Genomic DNA, 8,802 nt, shown 5'->3' on the forward strand with positions numbered 1-8,802 from the left:
AAAACTTTTACAAGAAAAGTTGTAGCAAATTGTGCCCTTAACACAATGGTCTGTAACTTTTTTGCTCCCAGATGCATCAATACGGAGAATTTTTCAAAAATGTGGAAATTACAAGAGTGTTGAAAAAAAACGGTATCCGGAGCAGAATACAGAAAAACTTTTACTACAAAAGTTGTAGCAAATTGCGCCCTTAACACAATGGTCTGTAACTTTTTTGCTCCCAGATGCATCAATGGGGAGAATTTTTGAAAAATGTGCAAATTACAAGAGTGTTGAAAAAAAACGGTATCCGGAGCAGAATACAGAAAAACTTTTACTACAAAAGTTGTAGCAAATTGTGCCCTTAACACAATGGTCTGTAACTTTTTTGCTCCCAGATGCACCAATGTGGAGATTTTTTCGAGAATGTGGAAATTACAAGAGTGTTGAAAAAAAACGGTATCCGGAGCAGAATACAGAAAAACTTTTACAAGAAAAGTTGTAGCAAATTGTGCCCTTAACACAATGGTCTGTAACTTTTTTGCTCCCAGATGCATCAATACGGAGAATTTTTCAAAAATGTGGAAATTACAAGAGTGTTGAAAAAAACGGTATCCGGAGCAGAATACAGAAAAACTTTTACAAGAAAAGTTGTAGCAAATAGTGCCCTTAACACAATGGTCTGTAACTTTTTTGCTCCCAGATGCATCAATGGGGAGAATTTTTGAAAAATGTGCAAATTACAAGAGTGTTGAAAAAAAACGGTATCCGGAGCAGAATACAGAAAAACTTTTACTACAAAAGTTGTAGCAAATTGTGCCCTTAACACAATGATCTGTAACTTTTTTGCTCCCAGATGCACCAATGCGGAGATTTTTTCAAGAATGTGGAAATTACAAGAGTGTTGAAAAAAAACGGTATCCGGAGCAGAATACAGAAAAACTTTTACTGCAAAAGTTGTAGCAAATAGTGCCCTTAACACAATGGTCTGTTACTTCTTTGCTCCCAGATGCATCAATGTGGAGAATTTTTGAAAAATGTGCAAATTACAAGAGTGTTGAAAAAAAACGGTATCCGCAGCAGAATACAGAAAAACTTTTACAAGAAAAGTTGTAGCAAATTGTGCCCTTAACACAATGGTCTGTAACTTTTTTGCTCCCAGATGCATCAATACGGAGAATTTTTCAAAAATGTGGAAATTACAAGAGTGTTGAAAAAAAACGGTATCCGGAGCAGAATACAGAAAAACTTTTACTACAAAAGTTGTAGCAAATTGCGCCCTTAACACAATGGTCTGTAACTTTTTTGCTCCCAGATGCATCAATGGGGAGAATTTTTGAAAAATGTGCAAATTACAAGAGTGTTGAAAAAAAACGGTATCCGGAGCAGAATACAGAAAAACTTTTACTACAAAAGTTGTAGCAAATTGTGCCCTTAACACAATGGTCTGTAACTTTTTTGCTCCCAGATGCACCAATGTGGAGATTTTTTCGAGAATGTGGAAATTACAAGAGTGTTGAAAAAAAACGGTATCCGGAGCAGAATACAGAAAAACTTTTACAAGAAAAGTTGTAGCAAATTGTGCCCTTAACACAATGGTCTGTAACTTTTTTGCTCCCAGATGCATCAATACGGAGAATTTTTCAAAAATGTGGAAATTACAAGAGTGTTGAAAAAAACGGTATCCGGAGCAGAATACAGAAAAACTTTTACAAGAAAAGTTGTAGCAAATTGTGCCCTTAACACAATGGTCTGTAACTTTTTTGCTCCCAGATGCATCAATGGGGAGAATTTTTGAAAAATGTGCAAATTACAAGAGTGTTGAAAAAAAACGGTATCCGGAGCAGAATACAGAAAAACTTTTACTACAAAAGTTGTAGCAAATTGTGCCCTTAACACAATGATCTGTAACTTTTTTGCTCCCAGATGCACCAATGCGGAGATTTTTTCAAGAATGTGGAAATTACAAGAGTGTTGAAAAAAAACGGTATCCGGAGCAGAATACAGAAAAACTTTTACTGCAAAAGTTGTAGCAAATAGTGCCCTTAACACAATGGTCTGTTACTTCTTTGCTCCCAGATGCATCAATGTGGAGAATTTTTGAAAAATGTGCAAATTACAAGAGTGTTGAAAAAAAACGGTATCCGCAGCAGAATACAGAAAAACTTTTACAAGAAAAGTTGTAGCAAATTGTGCCCTTAACACAATGGTCTGTAACTTTTTTGCTCCCAGATGCATCAATACGGAGAATTTTTCAAAAATGTGGAAATTACAAGAGTGTTGAAAAAAACGGTATCCGGAGCAGAATACAGAAAAACTTTTACAAGAAAAGTTGTAGCAAATTGTGCCCTTAACACAATGGTCTGTAACTTTTTTGCTCCCAGATGCATCAATGGGGAGAATTTTTGAAAAATGTGCAAATTACAAGAGTGTTGAAAAAAAACGGTATCCGGAGCAGAATACAGAAAAACTTTTACTACAAAAGTTGTAGCAAATTGCGCCCTTAACACAATGGTCTGTAACTTTTTTGCTCCCAGATGCATCAATGGGGAGAATTTTTGAAAAATGTGCAAATTACAAGAGTGTTGAAAAAAAACGGTATCCGGAGCAGAATACAGAAAAACTTTTACTACAAAAGTTGTAGCAAATTGTGCCCTTAACACAATGGTCTGTAACTTTTTTGCTCCCAGATGCACCAATGTGGAGATTTTTTCGAGAATGTGGAAATTACAAGAGTGTTGAAAAAAAACGGTATCCGGAGCAGAATACAGAAAAACTTTTACTGCAAAAGTTGTAGCAAATAGTGCCCTTAACACAATGGTCTGTTACTTCTTTGCTCCCAGATGCATCAATACGGAGAATTTTTCAAAAATGTGGAAATTACAAGAGTGTTGAAAAAAACGGTATCCGGAGCAGAATACAGAAAAACTTTTACAAGAAAAGTTGTAGCAAATTGTGCCCTTAACACAATGGTCTGTAACTTTTTTGCTCCCAGATGCATCAATGGGGAGAATTTTTGAAAAATGTGCAAATTACAAGAGTGTTGAAAAAAAACGGTATCCGGAGCAGAATACAGAAAAACTTTTACTACAAAAGTTGTAGCAAATTGCGCCCTTAACACAATGGTCTGTAACTTTTTTGCTCCCAGATGCATCAATGGGGAGAATTTTTGAAAAATGTGCAAATTACAAGAGTGTTGAAAAAAAACGGTATCCGGAGCAGAATACAGAAAAACTTTTACTACAAAAGTTGTAGCAAATTGTGCCCTTAACACAATGGTCTGTAACTTTTTTGCTCCCAGATGCATCAATACGGAGAATTTTTCAAAAATGTGGAAATTACAAGAGTGTTGAAAAAAACGGTATCCGGAGCAGAATACAGAAAAACTTTTACAAGAAAAGTTGTAGCAAATTGTGCCCTTAACACAATGGTCTGTAACTTTTTTGCTCCCAGATGCATCAATGGGGAGAATTTTTGAAAAATGTGCAAATTACAAGAGTGTTGAAAAAAAACGGTATCCGGAGCAGAATACAGAAAAACTTTTACTACAAAAGTTGTAGCAAATTGTGCCCTTAACACAATGGTCTGTAACTTTTTTGCTCCCAGATGCACCAATGCGGAGATTTTTTCAAGAATGTGGAAATTACAAGAGTGTTGAAAAAAAACGGTATCCGGAGCAGAATACAGAAAAACTTTTACTGCAAAAGTTGTAGCAAATAGTGCCCTTAACACAATGGTCTGTTACTTCTTTGCTCCCAGATGCATCAATGTGGAGAATTTTTGAAAAATGTGCAAATTACAAGAGTGTTGAAAAAAAACGGTATCCGCAGCAGAATACAGAAAAACTTTTACAAGAAAAGTTGTAGCAAATTGTGCCCTTAACACAATGGTCTGTAACTTTTTTGCTCCCAGATGCATCAATACGGAGAATTTTTCAAAAATGTGGAAATTACAAGAGTGTTGAAAAAAACGGTATCCGGAGCAGAATACAGAAAAACTTTTACAAGAAAAGTTGTAGCAAATTGTGCCCTTAACACAATGGTCTGTAACTTTTTTGCTCCCAGATGCATCAATGGGGAGAATTTTTGAAAAATGTGCAAATTACAAGAGTGTTGAAAAAAAACGGTATCCGGAGCAGAATACAGAAAAACTTTTACTACAAAAGTTGTAGCAAATTGTGCCCTTAACACAATGATCTGTAACTTTTTTGCTCCCAGATGCACCAATGCGGAGATTTTTTCAAGAATGTGGAAATTACAAGAGTGTTGAAAAAAAACGGTATCCGGAGCAGAATACAGAAAAACTTTTACTGCAAAAGTTGTAGCAAATAGTGCCCTTAACACAATGGTCTGTTACTTCTTTGCTCCCAGATGCATCAATGTGGAGAATTTTTGAAAAATGTGCAAATTACAAGAGTGTTGAAAAAAAACGGTATCCGCAGCAGAATACAGAAAAACTTTTACAAGAAAAGTTGTAGCAAATTGTGCCCTTAACACAATGGTCTGTAACTTTTTTGCTCCCAGATGCATCAATACGGAGAATTTTTCAAAAATGTGGAAATTACAAGAGTGTTGAAAAAAACGGTATCCGGAGCAGAATACAGAAAAACTTTTACAAGAAAAGTTGTAGCAAATTGTGCCCTTAACACAATGGTCTGTAACTTTTTTGCTCCCAGATGCATCAATGGGGAGAATTTTTGAAAAATGTGCAAATTACAAGAGTGTTGAAAAAAAACGGTATCCGGAGCAGAATACAGAAAAACTTTTACTACAAAAGTTGTAGCAAATTGCGCCCTTAACACAATGGTCTGTAACTTTTTTGCTCCCAGATGCATCAATGGGGAGAATTTTTGAAAAATGTGCAAATTACAAGAGTGTTGAAAAAAAACGGTATCCGGAGCAGAATACAGAAAAACTTTTACTACAAAAGTTGTAGCAAATTGTGCCCTTAACACAATGGTCTGTAACTTTTTTGCTCCCAGATGCATCAATACGGAGAATTTTTCAAAAATGTGGAAATTACAAGAGTGTTGAAAAAAACGGTATCCGGAGCAGAATACAGAAAAACTTTTACAAGAAAAGTTGTAGCAAATTGTGCCCTTAACACAATGGTCTGTAACTTTTTTGCTCCCAGATGCATCAATGGGGAGAATTTTTGAAAAATGTGCAAATTACAAGAGTGTTGAAAAAAAACGGTATCCGGAGCAGAATACAGAAAAACTTTTACTACAAAAGTTGTAGCAAATTGTGCCCTTAACACAATGGTCTGTAACTTTTTTGCTCCCAGATGCACCAATGCGGAGATTTTTTCAAGAATGTGGAAATTACAAGAGTGTTGAAAAAAAACGGTATCCGGAGCAGAATACAGAAAAACTTTTACTGCAAAAGTTGTAGCAAATAGTGCCCTTAACACAATGGTCTGTTACTTCTTTGCTCCCAGATGCATCAATGTGGAGAATTTTTGAAAAATGTGCAAATTACAAGAGTGTTGAAAAAAAAACGGTATCCGGAGCAGAATACAGAAAAACTTTTACAAGAAAAGTTGTAGCAAATTGTGCCCTTAACACAATGGTCTGTAACTTTTTTGCTCCCAGATGCACCAATGTGGAGATTTTTTCAAGAATGTGGAAATTACAAGAGTGTTGAAAAAAAACGGTATCCGGAGCAGAATACAGAAAAACTTTTACTACAAAAGTTGTAGCAAATTGCGCCCTTAACACAATGGTCTGTAACTTTTTTGCTCCCAGATGCATCAATGGGGAGAATTTTTGAAAAATGTGCAAATTACAAGAGTGTTGAAAGAAAACGGTATCCGGAGCAAAATACAGAAAAACTTTTACTACAAAAGTTGTGGCAAATTGTGCCCTTAACACAATGGTGTCCAACATTTTTGCTCCCAGATGCACCATTGTGGAGATTTTTTGAAAAATGTGCAAATTACAAGAGTGTTGAAAAAAAACGGTATCCGGAGCAAAATACAGAAAAACTTTTACTACAAAAGTTGTGGCAAATTGTGCCCTTAACACAATGGTGTCCAACATTTTTGCTCCCAGATGCATCAATACGGAGAATTTTTCAAAAATGTGGAAATTACAAGAGTGTTGAAAAAAACGGTATCCGGAGCAGAATACAGAAAAACTTTTACAAGAAAAGTTGTAGCAAATTGTGCCCTTAACACAATGGTCTGTAACTTTTTTGCTCCCAGATGCATCAATACGGAGAATTTTTCAAAAATGTGGAAATTACAAGAGTGTTGAAAAAAACGGTATCCGGAGCAGAATACAGAAAAACTTTTACAGCAAAAGTTGTAGCAAATAGTGCCCTTAACACAATGGTCTGTTACTTCTTTGCTCCCAGATGCATCAATGTGGAGAATTTTTGAAAAATGTGCAAATTACAAGAGTGTTGAAAAAAAACGGTATCCGGAGCAGAATACAGAAAAACTTTTACAAGAAAAGTTGTAGCAAATTGTGCCCTTAACACAATGGTCTGTAACTTTTTTGCTCCCAGATGCATCAATACGGAGAATTTTTCAAAAATGTGGAAATTACAAGAGTGTTGAAAAAAACGGTATCCGGAGCAGAATACAGAAAAACTTTTACAAGAAAAGTTGTAGCAAATTGTGCCCTTAACACAATGGTCTGTAACTTTTTTGCTCCCAGATGCATCAATACGGAGAATTTTTCAAAAATGTGGAAATTACAAGAGTGTTGAAAAAAACGGTATCCGGAGCAGAATACAGAAAAACTTTTACAGCAAAAGTTGTAGCAAATAGTGCCCTTAACACAATGGTCTGTTACTTCTTTGCTCCCAGATGCATCAATGTGGAGAATTTTTGAAAAATGTGCAAATTACAAGAGTGTTGAAAAAAAACGGTATCCGGAGCAGAATACAGAAAAACTTTTACAAGAAAAGTTGTAGCAAATTGTGCCCTTAACACAATGGTCTGTAACTTTTTTGCTCCCAGATGCATCAATACGGAGAATTTTTCAAAAATGTGGAAATTACAAGAGTGTTGAAAAAAACGGTATCCGGAGCAGAATACAGAAAAACTTTTACAAGAAAAGTTGTAGCAAATTGTGCCCTTAACACAATGGTCTGTAACTTTTTTGCTCCCAGATGCATCAATGGGGAGAATTTTTGAAAAATGTGCAAATTACAAGAGTGTTGAAAAAAAACGGTATCCGGAGCAGAATACAGAAAAACTTTTACTACAAAAGTTGTAGCAAATTGCGCCCTTAACACAATGGTCTGTAACTTTTTTGCTCCCAGATGCATCAATGGGGAGAATTTTTGAAAAATGTGCAAATTACAAGAGTGTTGAAAGAAAACGGTATCCGGAGCAAAATACAGAAAAACTTTTACTACAAAAGTTGTGGCAAATTGTGCCCTTAACACAATGGTGTCCAACATTTTTGCTCCCAGATGCACCATTGTGGAGATTTTTTGAAAAATGTGCAAATTACAAGAGTGTTGAAAAAAAACGGTATCCGGAGCAAAATACAGAAAAACTTTTACTGCAAAAGTTGTAGCAAATAGTGCCCTTAACACAATGGTGTCCAACATTTTTGCTCCCAGATGCATCAATACGGAGAATTTTTCAAAAATGTGGAAATTACAAGAGTGTTGAAAAAAACGGTATCCGGAGCAGAATACAGAAAAACTTTTACAAGAAAAGTTGTAGCAAATTGTGCCCTTAACACAATGGTCTGTAACTTTTTTGCTCCCAGATGCATCAATACGGAGAATTTTTCAAAAATGTGGAAATTACAAGTGTGTTGAAAAAAACGGTATCCGGAGCAGAATACAGAAAAACTTTTACAGCAAAAGTTGTAGCAAATAGTGCCCTTAACACAATGGTCTGTTACTTCTTTGCTCCCAGATGCATCAATGTGGAGAATTTTTGAAAAATGTGCAAATTACAAGAGTGTTGAAAAAAAACGGTATCCGGAGCAGAATACAGAAAAACTTTTACAAGAAAAGTTGTAGCAAATTGTGCCCTTAACACAATGGTCTGTAACTTTTTTGCTCCCAGATGCACCAATGTGGAGATTTTTTCAAGAATGTGGAAATTACAAGAGTGTTGAAAAAAAACGGTATCCGGAGCAGAATACAGAAAAACTTTTACAAGAAAAGTTGTAGCAAATTGTGCCCTTAACACAATGGTCTGTAACTTTTTTGCTCCCAGATGCATCAATACGGAGAATTTTTCAAAAATGTGGAAATTACAAGAGTGTTGAAAAAAACGGTATCCGGAGCAGAATACAGAAAAACTTTTACAGCAAAAGTTGTAGCAAATAGTGCCCTTAACACAATGGTCTGTTACTTCTTTGCTCCCAGATGCATCAATGTGGAGAATTTTTGAAAAATGTGCAAATTACAAGAGTGTTGAAAAAAAACGGTATCCGGAGCAGAATACAGAAAAACTTTTACAAGAAAAGTTGTAGCAAATTGTGCCCTTAACACAATGGTCTGTAACTTTTTTGCTCCCAGATGCATCAATACGGAGAATTTTTCAAAAATGTGGAAATTACAAGAGTGTTGAAAAAAACGGTATCCGGAGCAGAATACAGAAAAACTTTTACAAGAAAAGTTGTAGCAAATTGTGCCCTTAACACAATGGTCTGTAACTTTTTTGCTCCCAGATGCATCAATGGGGAGAATTTTTGAAAAATGTGCAAATTACAAGAGTGTTGAAAAAAAACGGTATCCGGAGCAGAATACAGAAAAACTTTTACTACAAAAGTTGTAGCAAATTGCGCCCTTAACACAATGGTCTGTAACTTTTTTGCTCCCAGATGCATCAATGGGGACAATTTTTGAA

This window comes from Onthophagus taurus, unplaced genomic scaffold (assembly GCF_036711975.1).
Source record: "Onthophagus taurus isolate NC unplaced genomic scaffold, IU_Otau_3.0 ScKx7SY_24, whole genome shotgun sequence".
Lineage (NCBI taxonomy): Eukaryota > Metazoa > Arthropoda > Insecta > Coleoptera > Scarabaeidae > Onthophagus > Onthophagus taurus.